This window comes from Panulirus ornatus, chromosome 64 (assembly GCF_036320965.1).
Source record: "Panulirus ornatus isolate Po-2019 chromosome 64, ASM3632096v1, whole genome shotgun sequence".
Classification (NCBI taxonomy): domain Eukaryota; kingdom Metazoa; phylum Arthropoda; class Malacostraca; order Decapoda; family Palinuridae; genus Panulirus; species Panulirus ornatus.
The window spans coordinates 24897888-24919224 of record NC_092287.1 but is presented as its reverse complement, the minus strand read 5'-3'; the positions used below and the strand labels follow the sequence as shown (position 1 = coordinate 24919224).

General features: G+C 44.7%; 1 protein-coding gene across 3 annotated transcripts in view; it reads right to left on the bottom strand.

Moving 5' to 3' along the window:
* The window catches only part of LOC139746255 (uncharacterized), a 367928-nt gene extending 348584 nt beyond the window's left edge, over positions 1–19344 (bottom strand). Inside the window, exon 1 of one of the 3 annotated variants that reach the window (XM_071657280.1) lies at positions 19077–19344. The gene's annotated coding sequence lies outside the window, so the exon portion shown is untranslated. The remainder of the gene's footprint in view (positions 1–19076) is intronic. The other 2 variants (XM_071657278.1, XM_071657277.1) reach the window with 2 other exon arrangements.
* Between the last annotated feature and the right edge of the window lie 1993 nt (positions 19345–21337).

Below are 21337 nucleotides of genomic sequence, written 5' to 3'. Positions count from 1 at the left end.
GAAACACTCAAAACCAAGTAACAGTCACGTCACGTAACAACACCAGGTAACGCTCATCATCAAGTAACAGTCACGTCACGTAACAACACCAGGTAACGCTCATCAAGTAACAGTCGTTAACACCGAGTAACAGTCAGTTCGGGAGGAGTCACGTGCCAGTCATCTAACTGGTCGCCTCCAGTCGAAGGACACACCCCCCCCCACCTGCTCATCCCCCCACCCTTGGTTGCCACAAGCCACGCCCACCACCACAGCTACAGGAGCTATTTATATATAGCTTTAACTTCACCAGCATCCCCCTCTTCATCATCGTCGTATTAGCTTTCTAGCTGTGGTGGCCGTGTTGTAGCTGTGGTGGCGGTGTTGCAGCTGTGGTGGCCGTGTTGTAGCTGTGGTGGCCGTGTTGTAGCTGTGGTGGCCTCGTTGCAGCTGTGGTGTCGGTGTTGTAGCTGTGGTGTCGGTGTTGCAGCTGTGCTGGCCTCGTTGTAGCTGTGGTGGCCGTGTTGTAGCTGTGGTGGCCGCGTTGTAGCTGTGGTGTCGGTGTTGTAGCTGTGGTGTCGGTGTTGTAGCTGTGGTGTCGGTGTTGCAGCTGTGGTGGCCATGCTGTAGCTGTGGTGGCCGCGTTGTAGCTGTGGTGTTGGTGTTGTAGCTGTGGTGTCGGTGTTGTAGCTGTGGTGTCGGTGTTGCAGCTGTGCTGGCCTCGTTGTAGCTGTGGTGGCCATGCTGTAGCTGTGGTGGCCTCGTTGCAGCTGTGTTAGATAATTCTGGTGGGTGTTTGGCAGCTGTGGTGGATGTGCTGTAGCTTTGGAGGCAGTATAGCTGTGGCCACAGAGGTGGTAGCGACCCTCGTCCAAACACGGTCGTGGGCGTGTCCTGTGTGTGTGTGTGTGGGTGTGGGCGGGGAACTGTGGGCGTGGGCTGGAGACTGTGGGCGTAGGCGGGGGCCCGTGGTCGAGGGCGGGGGACAATGGGTGTGGGCGGGGACCGTGTGCGTGAGTGAGGGGACCGTGTGTGTGTGGGCGGGGGCCCGCGGGCGTGGGAGGAGAACTGTAGGTGTGGGCGTGGGGAATGTGGGTGTGGGCGGGGGGGGGGGGGCAGTGTGTGGATACCACAAGGGTCAGACTACTGCCCCTGCAGTCTATGCCCGACGCCCTTATGGTCCTTGTCACCGTGATTGCCATGCGCTGTCATGATCTGTCATGGTGACTATCACATGGCTTCTGTCATATTCTCACGCGCCATCTCTGTCATGGTCCGTCTTGATTCCTGTCATGTTCAGTGTCATGGTCTCTTATGATGGTCTGTTATGCTCAGTGTCATGGTCTCTTATGATGGTCTGTTATGTTCAGTGTCATGGTTTCTATGTTCAGTGTCATGGCCTCTTATGATGGTCTGTTATGTTCACTGTCGTGGTTTCTATGTTGGTCTATGGTCAGTGTTATGGTTTCTACGATGGTCTGTTATGGTCAGTGCCATGGTCTCTTATGCTGGTCTATGGTCAATGTCATGGTTTCTACGATGGTCTGTTATGGTCAGTGCCATGGTCTCTTATGATGGTCTATAGTCAGTGTCATAGTTTCTACCATGGTCTGTTATGGTCAGTGTCATGGTTCTCCACTAAGATGGTCTCTATTTTTTGTTTTTAAAATTTTCATCCTTAAAAAAGAGGATTAAGGAAATCACTTGAGAGAGAGAGAGAGAGAGAGAGAGAGAGAGAGAGAGAGAGAGAGAGAGAGAGAGAGAGAGAGAGAGTTTTTATACATACATTCAGGAATGATAACAAAAGGGGAAACCCACATTCAGCCTTTTTGTTTCAGAAACCACAAAACGCCGATCCTCTCATCATAAAACGCTGGATAAAAAAAAAAAAAAACGCCACGTCACACGTCGTGATATATAAACGCCAATATAAACGGCGTGGTGTTTTACATCCTCGCTAAATGTGCAATTCAATTTGACTTTGAAAGAGACGAGCGAAAATTTCCACCACTTCTATATGTAAAAAAATTTCTTCTAAGGTTTATTGATTGCATTTAAACAGGTGTCTCAGAGATAATTTAAGTGTCTTTAAACGATGAACACTATCGCCACTGTCATCACACACACACACACACACACACACACACACACAGTGTTTGCAGATGATGCCCAAGTCATGAGGAACGTGAGGGGGAGGTAACGGAGACTGCACCACCCAGCAAGGGGACCAAGACAAACAAACGCGAGACTCTGGACTCAGACGCTGCTGACGGCGTTCATCCTCACGCAAACACGAGGGCACGAGGACACGAGGAAGGGAGAATGGGGGAAACACAAACACGAGCATGAACGTTAGTTAGCGGGAGATAAATGGCGAGAATTTGCATACGAGAGAGGATCTCGTAAGGGCTACGCTTTAACCACAAAATCCTTGATGATACGCTACCCAGCCACTCCCACAATCACCTCTAAATATAGAAAGCCAGTCACACTTGTTCGAATCCCTCCCTCCCACCCTGGGGAGGGGGGAGGAAGACGCCTCGTTATAGTGAAACGGGTTCGGTCGTCCACATACAGTCAACACTTCCTGTTGTGTATCAGCCCCCCTCCCCCAAAAAAAAAAACATTGTAACGATCAATTATCGGCCCAAATGACCTTATTGTAATCGTTAATAATTTGGCCTTATTGGTTGAGGATCGTAAAGCCTGTGATCAGGTCACCCCTGGCTCTTCTGTCTTCCACGGACGACAGATCTATGGTCTCCAAACCTTTCCCCTGTAACTCAGCTCTCTCAACTTTCTTCTCTCTTTAATTTTTGTCTATTCTCATTGAACCATACAGTTCTTTTTTTTTTTTATCCAATTAACACCTTAAGAAAAAAGGCACAAAATCTTAAAAGTTCTCACTAGATATCTTTAAAAGGTCACAGGAAGCCTTTTACCACGAAACATTAGTTAATAATAAAATGTCCCTCAGAAACAAGGCCATATTTGTGGGTTATAACTTAACGACCAATTCAATCCTTTTGGCTGGAACAGGTAGTTAGTTAAGTATAATACTATCTATACCTAATGAGAGAGGAAGTTAGGGATAGTATTAACTACACCCATAGAGAGAGAGAGGCAGTTAGAATCATAACTACCACCCCATCCCCCCAGCGAAAGAAGGTAGTTAGAGAGAGGGGGGGGAGGGGTGATAGTAACAACCAAAGAGAGGCAAATGAATCACAACAGATAGTAACTATACCCACTGAGAGGCAGTTAGACCCAGAAAGGGAGAAAGCGAGAGAGGCAGTTAGGGATGCTAATAACTACGACCCAGAGAGAGAGAGAGAGAGAGAGAGAGAGGCAGGCAGACGAGTGGGGTTTGGTGTGGTAGTTAGAGGTGGCAATACCTAACCACAGTTAGTATAACAGGAAACCCGAGCGACAGCTGTTCACACGACACAACACCTCACCCCCCCTATGGGATTACTATATGACCGGGCCAACCACGTGCCTCATGCCTTACTGCACACTGTACTCGTACGGCACTGTACACTGTACGTGTACCACTACGTACCTTGTACTTGGACTACACTGTACACTGTACCTGTACCGCAATGTACACTGCACTTGTACAACATCGTATACCGCATTTGTATCACACTGTACACTTTACTGATATTGTACAACGCACTCTTCCGTTAACACAATAACAATAACATTAACATTAACGACCAAACAAATATCAGTAACATCACAAACGACTAAGAGTAACAAACTCTAAACAAACAAACAAACGAATGTAGAAAGAAATGTTGATATAACAAAACAAAAAAAATCAAAGTAAACACAGGCGATATTGAAATAAACAAAGACAATTCAAGGGCGACAACAACAACAACAAAAAACAAGTAATTCCGACTCACTAAAAACATTGTTAACATCAACATTTTCCAGTCAATCGAACGAACATTTCTAAGACGGGAAATCTAGTTTATGAGATGCTGCGTTGACGACCCTTTGATATCAGCTCCTTGAGTACGACGGAACGACTCTTTAGTCGTACTCAAGGGTCTTACCGTCGTGCTCGAGGGTCGTAACGTCGTGTTCAAGGGTCGTACAGGCGTGTTCAAGGGTCGTACCGTCGTGCTCAAGGGTCGTACCGTCGTGCTCAAGGGTCGTACCGTCGTGTTCAAGGGTCGTACCGTCGTGCTCAAGGGTCGTACCGTCGTGCTCAAGGGTCGTACCGTCGTGTTCAAGGGTCGTATCGTCGTGCTCAAGCGATTATGATGAAAAAAAAATATGAAATAGCAAATGAATAACTTACTAAATAGGGTTTGAGAGAGAGAGAGAGAGAGAGAGAGAGAGAGAGAGAGAGAGAGAGAGAGAGAGAGAGAGAGAGAGAGAGAGAGAGAGAGAGAGAGTATATAACCCGGACACACACAGAGGGTGGAATGGCTACCCACACGGAGTGGCGGATCCTGTACACCAGATAACATTAATTACCAGCAATTTCTAGTGCGGGGCCGAGGTAACATCTGATAAGAAAGAGGAGGAAGCAAGTTGCGTCTTCCGCGATAACGCTTCTATTATCAAGCAGCAGCAGCAGCAGCAGCAGACCACGTCTGTGCAACAGTCAGCAAGACAAGGATATAACACTCTCATTCTTTCCTGCTGGTAGAATAATAATGATGCTACGACTACTACTACTACTACGACAACGAATCAAAGACCTTCCCATGGTTTAACTTGGCCGTTTCACATGCCCTCGTTCAGTTCAATGACAGCACGTCGACCCCAGTATACCACATCCTTCAGATTCACGCTATCCCGTGCACGCCTTTCACCCTCCTGAATGTTCAGGCCCCGATCGCTCAAAATCTTTTTTTCAGTCCATCCTTCCACCTCCAATTTGGTCTCCCGCTTCTTCTTGTTCCCTCCACCTCTGACACATATATCCTCTTTGTCAATCTTCTGTCATCTCCTTCATAAGCAAGTGGATAGAAGATCCTAAAAGACAATATATAAGGGAATTATAGACTTAAAATCAAAGAGTAAGGGGAAAGTAGACAGCAGTCCCTTAAAATCCATGTCAAAGGGGATCTTATGCCCTTAAAAATCAAAACTTAAAGGGATCGTACATCCCTAAAATCGGTAACCAATGGGATGGTAAAACTATAAAATCCATGGCTAAGGGAACACAAAGCCCTTAAAATCAATGTTTGGATCCCAGTATAAGTATCCCTTTTATCCCATAAAACAGGATATTGATTTTCTGTTTTTTCTGAATTTATGTTTCTTATAATCTCTTCCAACCAAAACCTTCATCACGTATCATTACTGAATATCATAACATCCAATTGGACATTTCTTTCTTACATGAAAATAGTAATTGTGAATATATATATCAAAACCTGTGTGGTTACGGAATGTCTATACCTATCTATCCATTTGTCTATCTATCTATCTATCTATCTATCTATCTATCTATCCATTTACCTAACTAACTATCTATCTATCTATCCATCTATTTGCCTATCTATCTATCTATATATCTATCTATTTATCTATCTATTGCAAAGACGGACTGAGGGAGACTTACTTACGTGTCATGTAGTTGCCTGCATGCATTTAAGGAAGGCAAGCGGGCGTGCATGACCCTGAATAATGTTAGGGATGAAGATGTTATGAGGTGACCAAGAGTGGGAGAAAAACCATCATGGAGAGAGAGAGAGAGAGAGAGAGAGAGAGAGAGAGAGAGAGAGAGAGAGAGAGAGAGAGAGAGAGAGAGAGAGAGAGAGAGAGTGGTCCTTGTGGCCTGTCTGTGGAAGGCGAGAGGTGGGTTGGTTTCTTCTGTTCATGATATATGCGCGTCGGAGACTGGATGTGTGCGCCTGTAAATGAGGCCAATGTTTATTTCTCCCTGACGCCCCCTTCCCTTAAGACCAGAGGACCAATAGTTGACCACGAGTGTATATATATATATATATATATATATATATATATATATATATATATACATATTTTTTTTTTTTTTTTTTTTTGCTTTGTCGCTGTCTCCCGCGTTTGCGAGGTAGCGCAAGGAAACAGACGAAAGAAATGGCCCAACCCACCCCCATACACATGTATATACATACGTCCACACACGCAAATATACATACCTACACAACTTTCCATGGTTTACCCCAGACGCTTCACATGCCTTGATTCAATCCACTGACAGCACGTCAACCCCGGTATACCACATCGCTCCAATCCACTCTATTCCTTGCCCTCCTTTCACCCTCCTGCATGTTCAGGCCCCGATCACACAAAATCTTTTTCACTCCATCCTTTCCACCTCCAATTTGGTCTCCCTCTTCTCCTCGTTCCCTCCACCTCCGACACATATATCCTCTTGGTCAATCTTTCCTCACTCATCCTCTCCATGTGCCCGAACCATTTCAAAACACCCTCTTCTGCTCTCTCAACCACGCTCTTTTTATTTCCACACATCTCTCTTACCCTTACGTTACTCACTCGATCAAACCACCTCACACCACACATTGTCCTCAAACATCTCATTTCCAGCACATCCATCCTCCTGCACACAACTCTATCCATAGCCCACGCCTCGCAACCATACAACATTGTTGGAACCACTATTCCTTCAAACATACCCATTTTTGCTTTCCGAGATAATGTTCTCGACTTCCACACATTCTTCAAGGCTCCCATAACCTTTGAGTACGACAGCACGACCTCTGAGCACGGCGATACGCCTTCTGAACAGAGGGGCACGAGCGCTGAGCACGGCGGTGCGATCCTTGAGTGCGACTGCACGACCCTTGGCTCAGACGACCTAGGTCAAGGATTGTAATCGCAACCCAGGATCGTACTGTCGTACCCAAGGGTCGTGTAGCGTCGTGTGCAAGGGTCATAGAGTCGTTCTCAAGGGTCGTACATCGCCGTGCTCAAGGGTCGTACACCACCGCACTCAAGCCGTCATATAAAGGTCGAGTTAACCCAACAGCTTTAGAACACATCGACCCTTACAGCCCTAGAACCTAAGCGTCATTCTACCTCACCTCACTGAAACCCCTTATAATACCCTTATTACCCACTGATGATGATGATGATGATCATGATGATGATCATGAGGGAGGGAAGGAACGAGAGAGAGAGAGAGAGAGAGAGAGAGAGAGAGAGAGAGAGAGAGAGAGAGAGAGAGAGAGAGAGAGAGAGAGAGAGAGAGAGAGAGACCACACATCCCCCCCCTCCCATTGCCCAGCCAGGCCCGCTCTCTCTCTCCCAGCCACCCCTGGAATATTTCAGTAGCTTGGGCGGCGCCACGCCCACCCACAAGCCGCCCCAAGACAGGGCCTCGCGGGTGGCAGAGACGCGAGTGACTTTTTACCAGTGGAAACCAACGCCCACCGCCGTTGGCCGGCCCCAGTGGTCACTCCTCCACCCACTATGAATAGTGGATCCCGGTGGAGGCGAGCGATTGGTGCGTGTGTGTGTGTGTGTAACTGCATGTTGCGGAGGTGCCCCTTCTCCTCTATCATTTATTCACTTACACTGACTCATTTACACATACATGCCTCTACGTCTGAGGACAATATGTGGTGTGAGGTGGTTTGACCGAGTCAGTAATGAAAAGGTAAGAGAGATGTGTGGCAATAAAAAAAAAAAAAAGTGTGGTTGAGAGAGAAGAAGAGGGTGTTTTGAAATGGTTTGGTCACATGGAGAATAGAATGAGTGAGGAAACGGGAATGGATGAAAGCAGCAAGTATGAATATGTACATATATATATGTCTGTATACGTATATGCATGTATACGTTGAAAGGCATAGGTATGTATATGAGCGCGTGTGGGCGTTTATGTATATACATGTGAATGTGGGTGGGTTGGGCCATTCTTTCGTCTGTTTCCTTGCGCTACCTCGCTGACGCGGGAGACAGCGACTAAGTGAATGTAGGTTTGCGGCAGGGGTGTGTGATGTCTCCATGGTTGTTTAATTTGTTTATGGATGGGGTTGTTAGGGAGGTAAATGCAAGAGTTTTGGAAAGAGGGGCAAGTATGAAGTCTGTTGGGGATGAGAGAGCTTGGGAAGTGAGTCAGTTGTTGTTCGCTGATGATACAGCGCTGGTGGCTGATTCATGTGAGAAACTGCAGAAGCTGGTGACGGAGTTTGGTAAAGTGTGTGGAAGAAGAAAGTTAAGAGTAAATGTCAATAAGAGCAAGGTTATTAGGTACAGTAGGGTTGAGGGTCAAGTCAATTGGGAGGTGAGTTTGAATGGTGAGAGGCTGGAGGAAGTGAAGTGTTTTAGATATCTGGGAGTGGATCTGTCAGCGGATGGAACCATGGAAGCGGAAGTGGATCATAGGGTGGGGGAGGGGGCGAAAATTTTGGGAGCCTTGAAAAATGTGTGGAAGTCGAGAACATTATCCCGGAAAGCAAAAATGGGTATGTTTGAAGGAATAGTAGTTCCAACAATGTTGTATGGTTGCGAGGCGTGGGCTATGGATAGAGTTGTGCGCAGGAGGATGGATGTGCTGGAAATGAGATGTTTGAGGACAATGTGTGGTGTGGGGTGGTTTGATCGAGTAAGTAACGTAAGGGTAAGAGAGATGTGTGGAAATAAAAAGAGCGTGGTTGAGAGAGCAGAAGAGGGTGTTTTGAAATGGTTTGGGCACATGGAGAGAATGAGTGAGGAAAGATTGACCAAGAGGATATATGTGTCGGAGGTGGAGGGAACGAGGAGAAGAGGGAGACCAAATTGGAGGTGGAAAGATGGAGTGAAAAGGATTTTGTGTGATCGGGGCCTGAACATGCAGGAGGGTGAAAGGAGGGCAAGGAATAGAGTGAATTGGAGCGATGTGGTATACAGGGGTTGACGTGCTGTCAGTGGATTGAATCAAGGCATGTGAAGCGTCTGGGGTAAACCATGGAAAGCTGTGTAGGTATGTATATTTGCGTGTGTGGACGTGTGTATGTACATGTGTATGGGGGGGGTTGGGCCATTTCTTTCGTCTGTTTCCTTGCGCTACCTCGCAAACGCGGGAGACAGCGACAAAGTATAAAAAAAAAAAAAAAAAAAAAAAAATATATATATATATATATATATATATATATATAAATTGAAAGAGATCACATTTGAGCGCGTGATCAACGAAACACGATAAGTTCCCAAGCGCACTTTCGTGCAATGACCACATCATCAGGGGGAGATACAAGAATGAAATATAACAGTCAGTTGATATACAACGAATAGACTACATAGCTAGGACGCCATTTGGTAAACAAGTGCACTTACACGATAAGTTCCCAAGCGCACTTTCGTGTAATTATCACATCATCAGGGGAGACACAAGAGAGAAATATGACAGTCAGTTGATATACAACGAAGAAACGTAGCTAGGACGCCATTTGGTAAACATGTGATTGTACAAGCCAATGGACAATCACATGTGTACCAAATGTCTTTATATATATATATATATATATATATATATATATATATATATATATATATATATATATATATATATATATATATATATATATATATATAACTCAAAAAAGCGATATGTGAGAGAATCATACACCGTATATGATATAAAACACGACTTCTTAAATACTGAGAGAAGGGAAGAAAAATTCTCAAAGCTTAATCTAGTATTTTCTTGTAGTTTGGACGAAAGCCTGACTCCAGCTTAAGCTGAGAGGAGCAGGAAGCTTGCGCTGTGAAAGGAAAACAATTCATTGTTTGAGATGAGAAGGTAGACAGTTAAGCTCAGCGCGCTGGTTTACAGGTAAACCTTAAAACCATTCAGGTAAACCATGAAGGTATAGATAGATAAACCTCGAGATTATCAAAGTACTCTAGGACTTTAAAGTAAACCTTTAGGTCATTAGGTAAACCTTAAGATTATCTAAGTACTGGAAGACTTTAAATAAGGTAAAACCTTGAAAAAAATTAAGGTGAACCCTTGAGGTAAACCTTGAAAAGAATGAAGGTAAACCCTTGAGAATATGAATGTGAGCCTTGAGTAAATTAAGGTAAACCTTAATGACTTGAAGGTAAAGAAATAAAAGAAACTCTTAAGGACATTAAGGTAAACTTTCAAGGCAAAAATTTAGGTCTTGGGGAAATCAGACGTAAACCCTTACAGGGAAGACTTGTGATTACGTATTATCCAGCTGACTTCTGGCCAGACAGATTTCCCACGTAACCCGTTTTCTAGTTCACAGATTTCTGGCTGATTTCTCTACTGATCAATTTCTAATGAGACAGATTTCTCTCCATATATACCTGATTTCTATTCATCATTGAGCTTCCAAAATCGGGTTGAATGGTCATCTGGAAGTAACAGATTTTGGCTGATTAACAACTTGGATTTCAAATCTGATGATGCATTACGGTAATTAAGAGAGCATTTCGGCTCCAATTAGTGCGCAAATCAAGGCAAAAAAAGTTAGTGTGAATGATTAGAATGGTAATTAAGGTAGATGTTAGCCTGGCTAATTAGTAAGGCTTATTAAGGCAGAAGTTAATCCTATTCTAATTAGCACAGGGGGTAGCGCAGGGAATTGATGAAGACAAGCAAGTACGAATATGTACATGTGTATATATGTATATGTATGTATATGTTGATATGTATATGCAGATGTACGTATAAGCACGTGTATTGGCGTCTATGTGTATATATTTGTATATATGAGTAGATAGGCCATTCTTTGTCTGTTTCCTGGCGCTACCTCGCTGACGCGGGAAAGAGTAATCAAGTACACTAAATAAATAAATAAATACATATAACTACACAAGACAGGCGTAGTTGATTAAGATGATGATGGTGAGCGGGGCAGCGCTAATAGTGAATATGATGGTGATAGTGATCACGGTCACTAAAGCAATGATGGTGACTATGGCGATAGTGAAGACGGCGAAAGTGATGCTATATATAAGACTACTGGCGACAGTGACACGCTGATAATGACCCACCCCTGCGGCGGTGATAGTGAAGGTGATAGTGACACACCACGCGATGGTGACACTCGCGGCGGAACCTGATAGTGAAGGGAGTCACGGGGTGTCATAGAGGTCAGGTCAGGTCAGGTCAGGTGCGTATTACCCGTTTTTTGGGGGGTATTGGGGGTAGGGGGAACATAATAATCCCCCCCCCCCCTCTGCCCTCGTGTGAGGGTTACGCCCTCAAAGCAGAAAAAATTGTGCAGGTTTATCAAGATCTACGATACGAGGCTCTCCGTGCAAGAGGGGGCTACGTGCGCGCCCTTGGCCCTCATATTAATCCCAGGATAAGAAGGATTTATATCCAGCCGGGATATAAATCCCTAAGGTGTTTAATTATTATTTTTTTTTCATATAATATACGTGAAATACTTTTTTTTTCATACACTGAAAATATAATTTTAGTTATGACGTACACTTATATATCAGTAACACAACACGTAACAGGATTGTAAAATGGTGACAGCCGTCATCTTCCTCAGTGTTGTGGTTACTCACTATCCTCACCATCACCATCACAACACTATCACCATCACAACACTATCACCATCACCATCACAACACTATCACCATCACCATCACAACACTATCACCATCACCATCACAACACTATCATATTCACCATCACCATCACGACACTATCATATTCACCATCACCATCACGATACTATCACCATCACCATCACAACACTATCATACTCACCATCACCATCACGACACTATCATACTCACCATCACTACACTATCCTCGTCACTATCACAACACTATCCTCACCATCACAACACTCTTCACCATCACCATCACTACACGATCAATCTCACCACTTATCATTCTCACCATCATAACACTATCATCCTGGCTGGGAAAAAAGGAAAAAATTAGAGATATTTGAAGGAAGGAAAGATACATGAATATGCCCCCCCCCCCCCTTTTACCAGGGGTAGGAGGAGACCTGACCCACCCCCCCTCCCCCAAGGACCTTTTTTCCTGATCTTACGCTGAGACGACCTTGGTCAGAGAGAGAGAGAGAGAGAGAGAGAGAGAGAGAGAGAGAGAGAGAGAGAGAGAGAGAGAGAGAGAGAGAGAGAGCCGGTCGGGAGTGGAAGTCGAACCCTCGACCATAGACTTTGGAGGGCGAGTGTCGCGCCCGCACAACCACACCGGTTTACCTTCTTACCCCTGGAACCCCTTTTATAGAGGGGCGGGGGAGGCTCCAGCAGCGCCCAGGAAGCCCACCACGTCCACCGGGCGGGACCACAGGCCTAAAAGTGTGTGTGTGTGTGTGTGTGTGTGTGTGTGTGTGTGTGTGTGTGTGTGTGTGTGTGTGAGGGACAGACCAGGTCAGCCGTGAACCAATCATCATGACCTCGTCAGGCCAACTGTGGTCCGGTCGGCCCGCCATTCGTCTCCTCTGCCGGACGCCGAGCGCGGCCTCTGTCATGGGGACCGTGAGCGTGTGTAGGTGTGCGATAAGGAAGGGGGGGGGGGGGGGTGTGGAACCCATCCACCTCTTCCCACCCACTCTTTCCCAGGGACGGGGCCAGACGAGAGAGAGAGAGAGAGAGAGAGAGAGAGAGAGAGAGAGAGAGAGAGAGAGAGAGAGAGAGAGACGGATGAGGAGGGGGGAGGGGAAATGTGGAAGGGTGGGGTTGTTGGGGAGCTGATGGGTAGGTAGGGAGGGGTAGTGAGCCAACGAGAAAATTCATTGCTGTTGATGGTGAGGAAACGGGGGTGAGGGGGGCTTTGGTGGGGGGGGAGGGGGTGGAAAGCAATTTGCAACGAAGGGGGGAGGGGGGGGGAGAGAGAGGGAGGGGGTGATGATGCGTCGCCGGGAATCATACGCAACAATTGCGTGCCACTTGCGTCTGGGACGCGCCTGAGTACCTCGCCGGCAGTAACGTATGGGGTCGGGGCTGCGGGCGGACGAAGCGGTGGTTCATGGATCGTCTCATTAACCATCATCACAAGCTCCGGCGAACGACGCTTGCTTTGCCTCGGCGGTCTGACGCAGGCATTACTACTTCCCCTGCTGCGTTTCGCGGTGCAGACGGGAAGGGGTGTGGGTGGGTGGTAAGAGTTGAAGTGCTGCAGCGCGCACAGCCATGTAACGACGACCAATGCAACCCATCGTTTGGGGGGGGGGGGTCGTTAACCACCCGGAAGGCCAATGGCTGTCAGCGCAGACGACTAACTAGGCATCACATGCTTGTAACTACTCTGCTCCACCAATAAGATTCCGGCATCAAGGGAACGATCATTGGCCTCTCTGTATAATTCTCGTCTGGCTAACAATAAGGGAAATCTTTCCTAACCAATTTATTACTATAACTTTTGTTTTGTTCAACCTGTTCCTAACTTGTTACTATAACATCTTTTGTTCAATCTGTTCCTAACTTGTTACTATGACATCTTTTCTTCAACCTGTTCCTAACTTGTTACTATAACATCTTTTCTTCAATCTGTTCCTAGCCAACAGATTACTATAACCAACATATTACTATAACTTTTTTTTTTTGTTCAATCTGTTCTCAACCAACATATTCCTATACCTTTTTTGTTCAACCTGTTCTTAACCATTATATTACAATAACTTTCATTTTGTTCAACCTGTTCTTAACCAGCATATGACTATAACTTTTTTGCTCAACCGGTTCCCGGCCAACATATCATAATAACTTTTTGTTCAACCTGTTCTTAACCAACATATTACCATAACTTTACTTCCGCCTGTTAATTAGACATGATGGATGATAGAGAATATTTCTACGCTTTTCCCTCTTCTTGTTTGGGAGTCAAAAACCCTCTTCAACTAATCTTATACATAATATCCATTTTTCATTAGTTTGATGAAAATAATTACATTAAAAGAATTACCTTTATTTCCAGTTATTCAAATGTTATAGATATTACAAAATATCAGGCTCCTCCCCATCTACGAAATCAACCAACAGTGTTACAAGTCGCGAAAGACAAACACGATTAGTCTCCTCCCACTTCATCCTAAGCCACCAATCGCCATCAAGCCGGAGGCATCAGGCGACTCCCCCACGCTCAGATCACGACCAATCACCATCGAGCAAGCAGCTGGGCTTCATTGCCGCATGCGCTCTACTCGTTAAATAAATCACAAAATATCGTATGAAAAATCCCCGACCTGTTGACTAAACCATCCCATTCCTTCTAGTGATTATATACCTTCATATAACACCTTACATATAAGCTTATATCGCTCGAAGGGTCCCATTACCCCTATGCAAGTCTGTGGCCAATTTGGGGATGTTATATAAACTTACGTGGGATCATATCTAAATGAAGTAAATCTCCTGTTTACTGAAAGCAGGAGAGAGAGAGAGAGAGAGAGAGAGAGAGAGAGAGAGAGAGAGAGAGAGAGAGAGAGAGAGAGAGAGAGAGAGAGAGAGGCTTAAAGCCATGCCTGTTATATTTCCTTCTTGTATCTCCCCCTGGTGATGTGATTATTACAAGAAAGTGCACTTGGAACTTATCGTGCTTCATTTTCCCGTGGACTCATAGGAATATATATATATATATATATATATATATATATATATATATATATATATATATATATATATATATATATGTATATATATATATAACCTGCACACAACAGAATAATTCAGTCGCCTCAATGGGGGGGGGGGGATTCTTGTTATATACACATGGAGAACAACAGCAGAAGGCTCAAAGTAAAGAGCACCTGCGGGTACACCACTCTCCACTTTCGCCAGGTCTGAATTAGAGAAGAAAATGGAAATTCTGATGTATGTCTCGTCTATATTTTACGTTCTGGTGATATTTTTGAATTCCCGTAGAGGGTTCCCCTCCTCTCTCTACGTATATATTCCTCAAGCCTACATACGACTCACACCTCGCGCCATTTCCAACGCGTCTCCACAGAGTCACGGAACAGGGAAGGACTCCGTCTCCCTCCTTGACATGAGGGCGACACAAGCTAAAAAAAAAAAAAAATAAAATGACTTGCCGGGTCTCTCTCTCTCTCTCTCTTGAAGGGGATGAAAACCTGCATCATTAACTATCGTGTGTGTGTGTGTGTGTGTGTGTGTGTGTGTGTGTGTGTGTGTAAAATTTCATCGTCATTTCATCCATCCAGTCACCTGCACTGTCTCCGTTGCCCTCCGATCAGCGGCACGCTATCGTGGACAACGTCTTCATTACCCGCATGCGCTCTCTCTCTTCTCGCCTGCCTGCCTTGATAACGTCGCGGCGGTCGTCTTTACGTGCATGTTTACGTCGCTGTCGTAATACTTCGCGATGGTTTCGGGCCGCACAGTGTCCCCCCCCCCCTTCCCCAGCGCACTCGCGTGCGTACTAGCGTGCGTGTATAAACGTTGCGTGTCTCGCTGTATTGCTTTGTTTTATGTACATAGGTTCTTTCAGTGCACGACACAGGAGCACGACCGCTGAACACGACGGCGCGACCTATTAGCACGACGGTACGACTCTTTTGGAATAAGGGCCTAGCCCCTGACTTGGCCATTGAGGATTAACACAATAGGGAAGCACTCCACTTCTTCCAGGTTCTCCTCACTTCTTAAAAAATCAATCAAAATATCCTGTCTCACTCCCACGTTACACAACATTACCTTACTCTTCCCACCAACTCTCAAAATATTTTGCCCACTTTCCCAAACTCTGCCACCAGATTCTGCAATCCTCTCCCTGGAGTCTGCCACCGGAGCGGTGTCATCTGCAAAAAGCAACTGGTTCATCTCCAGTGCACATCCCCACAACAAACACAACACCTGCACACAGTAGGCTAATCTTTACATCCAAGACCCAACGCAATTTACCCTCCTTTATCACCTCGTCGGCAGTAGATCAAACGACCACGGTGACATCACATACCCCTTGATTCAGGGCCAGCATAACACGGGGGAACCACTCATGCTCCTCCCTTCCTACTCGCCCACGTGCCTCACTCTCATGGGAAAAACCCTCCCCCCATCACATCCGTAGCATCATCCAAAAGGGCTTCTCTGTCGTCCATATGACACGTTCTCCAACGACGACTTCACAGACACCACACACAAGGCACTCCCCTCCTCTACGTATTCCTCACGCACGTGCATCTTCCAAAGCAAGCACCCGGTCCACGCGTCCTCGACAGCTCTTGAGGCCACACATCTGCTCCTCTCTCTGTCTCTCCCCAAGTCTGATGGTCTGTGCATGTCACACCAACCCTTCCGATCACCACCCTCCTATTCTCTTTACCAGGCACGCTCAACAAACTTGTACCTCAACAATTTGAACGGTCTTTTTTTGCCCCCCTTATGTACACACACACACACACACACACACACACACACACACACACACACACACACACACACATATATATATATATATATATATATATATATATATATATATATATATATATATATATATCAGTGTCGATATTCAGGTATCAATATCAAAGGACAGGCGCTGATATCTCAATGTGATTCCTGGTACTCAAATATCCTTGCCAATTCCTGAATATCGCAGCCGATACCCAAATACTGGTGCCGTAAGTCAAGTACCTGCGGAGATATAAAAATATCGGCGCTGCTCCCCGAATATCAGTGCCAATAACAGATTATCTGTGCCGATGAAAGAACATTAGTGCCAAAACCAGAATATCATTGCTTCTATTCGAATATTCGTGCCCATGCGGAATGCTCATATTCGAATATTCGTGCCCACATAGCAGAATATCATTGTCGATACCAGAATATTAGTGGCGATATACGTCCGGATTAGCCAATCAATCAGGACTCTACGAGTATCGTGCCAGAGCGTTCGGTTAAGGCAGGCAGCGGCAGCAGCACTTGTTCATCCGGTTTCGCCGTACGTATATGTGGTGTCCGGATAAAACACACATACACACACACACTACAGCATCACTCATCCGGGGTCACCGGTCCTCCGCCTCCGGATAAGAACAGGAAACGGCCTCAACATCATCCGGTCCAGTGCCGGTATACCTCCTTAACCGGACGTCTTAAGAACCGACTGGACCCTAATGCAAGGACCAATGACCGCGGTCTAACCCCCCTCCCCCCACCTCCCATTTATCCGAAATTATCCAAAGCGTCTCGAACACCGGATACGACGGTCCATTTCCGGTTGCTGGCTACACCGGATGTTTCAAGAAGTAACTAGGACCATCATTTTCGTTATGCTATATTGATAATGATAAGGACTTTAATAACGACTGTAATGACAAGATGCTCGTAATTAACAATGCTAATAATAATAATAATAATGATAATAATAATAATAATAATAATAATAATAATAATAATAATAATAATGGAAATAATAATAATAATAATAATAATGATAATAATAATAATAATAATAATAATAATAATAATAATAATAATAATGAAATAATAATAATAATAATAATAATAATAATAATAATAATAATAATAATAATAATAGAAATAATAATAATACTAATACTACTAATAATAATAATAACATCGATAATAATAATAATAACAAAAACTACAATAATGATAACAATAATTAATAATAATAATGTTGATGATGATAAAAAGGAACCAAATATCAATATCATTATTACTATTAGCATCATCATTAATATCATTATCATTGTAATCATTATCATCACCATGATCATCATCATGTGTCATTCTGGCCTTCACGAAGTATGAAACGCAATGTAAAAAAATACACACACACACACACACACACACATATATATATATATATATATATATATATATATATATATATATATATATATATATATATTTAGACCCAAAGTTAGTAACAGGCACATATAATTTACATATTCATTAAGTCCAAAGGAATATGGACAGACAGTTTAACACCTTCCTTGGGTCGTCAACAGACACTTGAACTGGGCACTAGACTAATTTAACATAGGTTAACACAGTCCCTGTGTTAACTAGGTACTAGGCTAGTTTAACATAGTCCTAGTGTCAACTCGGTACTAGACTAATTCAACATAGGTTAACATAGTCCCAGTGTTAACTCGGTACTAGACTAATTCAACATAGGTTAACACAGTCCCAGTGTTGACTACGTAACAGACTAATTCAACATAGTTTTAACACAGTCCCAGTGTCAACTGGGAAGGTCAGCGGTGCCAAATGTGGCCCTACAGCACGTGAACAGTGCCATATGTAGGACTACATGATGTAAACAGTGCCACATGTAGATCATCAAGGTGTCAACAGTGCCACAATCATGCCTACAGGATGTCAGTAGTGCCAAGGGTATGTCTAAAGGATGTCAACAGTGCCAAGTAGACCCACAGTGTCAACAGTGCCACAAGTAGGCCCACAGTGTCAACAGTGCCACAAGTAGACCCACAGTGTCAACAGTGCCACAAGTAGGCCCACAGTGTCAACAGTGCCACAACTATGCCCACAGGATGTCACAGTGCCACGAGCAAGCACTACAGGATGCCAACAGTGCCACAATTAGGCCTGCAGGAGGAAAACAGTGACACAGGCAAGGATGTGATGTGAGCAGTGCCACAATGAAGCTCACAGAATATCAACAGTGATACGAGGTGCGTACAGTGCTGTGAGCAGTGCCAACAGGTTAGGACAACAGAAACCAACAGCGAAGAAATAATAAAAAAAAAAATCTTGATAAACCAATCAGTAACACAACTAAACCACATGATCCACCGCTCTTAAAACGTGTTCATTAAACCAACAGAGAACTAACCATGCGCCACGTCCCAATATCTTCCAATCTACCTCATAAACAGAGAGAAATATATATATATATATATATATATATATATATATATATATATATATATATATATATATATATATATACATAAAGAAGCCACGTAAGAATAGAGCATTGTAAACAAAATACGTCATGTACAAGATGTAGCAGGAGGCGCGAGGGAGGGGGAGATAAATAGGAAGACGATACCATAATGGCAAAAACAGATGAACGTCACGCGAAGGTGAATGACGAGGAAAACACGACTTGCCAAAAAAGAAAAAAAAAAAAGAAAGAAAGAAAAAAAAAAAAGGATTGACATCACACTTACCCCCTTTTCCTAGCGTTTTCCGCGACGGTGGAGGGCGAGTCTGCCTCTCCTCGCTAAGTCCTCTCGCTGGAGAGTGAGAGGGTGAAGACTCTCCTATAGGCTTCCAAGGTGAGGGAGGGAGAGGGAGGGAGTCGTGAAGTACACTCTCCCTTGTGCTCTTCCGTCGGCGAGGAGAGTCAACGGAGGCGATTACCCAGTACAGCTGCCGCTGGTGTCGGCGGCGGCCACTCGCTCGCTGGTGGGGCTTTTCTCCTGTGTGAGTCCGCGACAGGAGGAGGAGGAGGAGGAGGAGGAGGAGGAGGAGGAGGAGAGGGAGGAGGAGGAGGTGGAGGAGGAGGAGGGGGAAGAGGAGGAGGGGGAAGAGGAAGAGGAGGAGGTATATATATATATATGTAGATGTATATATATATATATATATGTGTGTGTGTGTGTGTGTGTGTGTGTATGTGTCCACACTCACATTCGTACGTGAGCATGTAAGGCTCTCATGGAGCGGATGAGAGACATCTGTCTCTCCCTTTCCCTTGAGAGGGAGAGAGAGACAATGCCTCCTTCTCTCCTCTGTAGAACTTCCTTGGGGGGGGTGGGGGGTGAGGAGAGAAGGGGGGGATAGAGATGGGAGGTAAGGAGAGGGGGGGGGGGGGTGAGATGAATGAGTTATTCCACCTCTACAACGGAGGGACTTGGGTAGGGTCTCTCTCTCTCTCTCTCTCTCTCTCTCTCTCTCTCTCTCTCTCTCTCTCTCTCTCTCTCTCCTCCCACCTTAGGCTAGTCCGAGGGGCTAGACACAACACACACGCCTCCTCCAGGAGCGGACAGGTCGTGGGGGATGGTGCCGCGGGGCCGCCCGGGTAATTACGAGGTCACCAGGTGCAGGGGACTTACTGCCCGGGGGGTCACTGTCCATCCTGGTGACGCTGTGGAGGACAATGTAGACAACTACGACTCTGCACCAGCCTTGTCTCAAGAGCACCCCGCTACGGTGGCCTTCCCTTGTCTCGTACGTAAACTTATGCCAAAAGATATCTTGAATTTTTCCTTTTAAGTTCTTACATTTCTTCCTCAGTCATAATCTTTTTTTTCCTATAATTTCGCCCAACTGTAATTATGTTCCAACTTTTTTGCTAAGGGACGATTCAACAAGATTTCAGTCAAATTACCTTTTCATTCTTTTCCTTAACTTTATTATTGCTACTATTAACCAGTTGCACATCCTTTTCAATATTTCAAATTTCCCCACAGGAATTAAGTTATACACCACATGCATTCCCTGGGAAAGGTTGGCCAATCACGCGATCATGTCTATGTCTATTTCAAAAACCTTCCATCTCAGCTTTTCCAAAATGATATGTGTTGGTCAAGTCCGCTCAATTCCCCCGCAAAATCTTCAAGTTTTGATGCTGATATGGTTTTCAAGGTCCTGGCCTATAAAGCAGTCCAACGTGTATCAAAAGAGAACAACAATAACAACAAGAAAAAAATATATATATATATCTATGTCTTTTCCAGGTATCAAAGACGTGTCTCATACAGACAAACCAACACACCACCTTTCCAACGAGCCATCAACAGTTACCTTTATAAATGCTCAAGTCACCAGGGCAATCACCACATGAAATGAAATGTCACCAGAATATTATCATTTTTTTTTATCTTACGACGTTGTATTATGCCAGCGATAACCCGGGATCCTTACGACATACTTCCACTGCGTCGTGTTCACGAACAATGACGTCGTGTGTACATATACATATATATGAATATATATATTTATTTTTCACCCCTCCTCTGCTTTCGTAGGAGGTACTTTATCAATTCAATGACTCCAACGTCTGGATTAACTATTCCCTTTCTTGGATGCAGAAGCGCAAAGAGTCCTTTTCCCCTTTTTTTTTTCTTTCTTCCTCTTTTTCAACATTGGTTAAAGGGAATGTGGGAGCCGAATCCGTGCCACATTTGTCTGGGTCCTGAGTCCATTCCCCTTACTTAGCTTTCAGGGGGGAGGGGGTCCGTCGTTCACCACCACCGATACAATGAACAAAACTGAAAGAACAGGAACGGCTTTGTTATTCATGATCCAACATCTCGTCGAGGGGAGAGAGAGAGAGAGAGAGAGAGAGAGAGAGAGAGAGAGAGAGAGAGAGAGAGAGAGAGAGAGAGAGAGATAGGGAGAGAGAGAGAGAAAGAGAAAAAGAGAGGTGTGTATATATGGGGAGGAGGAGGGAGGTCAATGTTTATAATGTTATTCACCACTAGTTCCT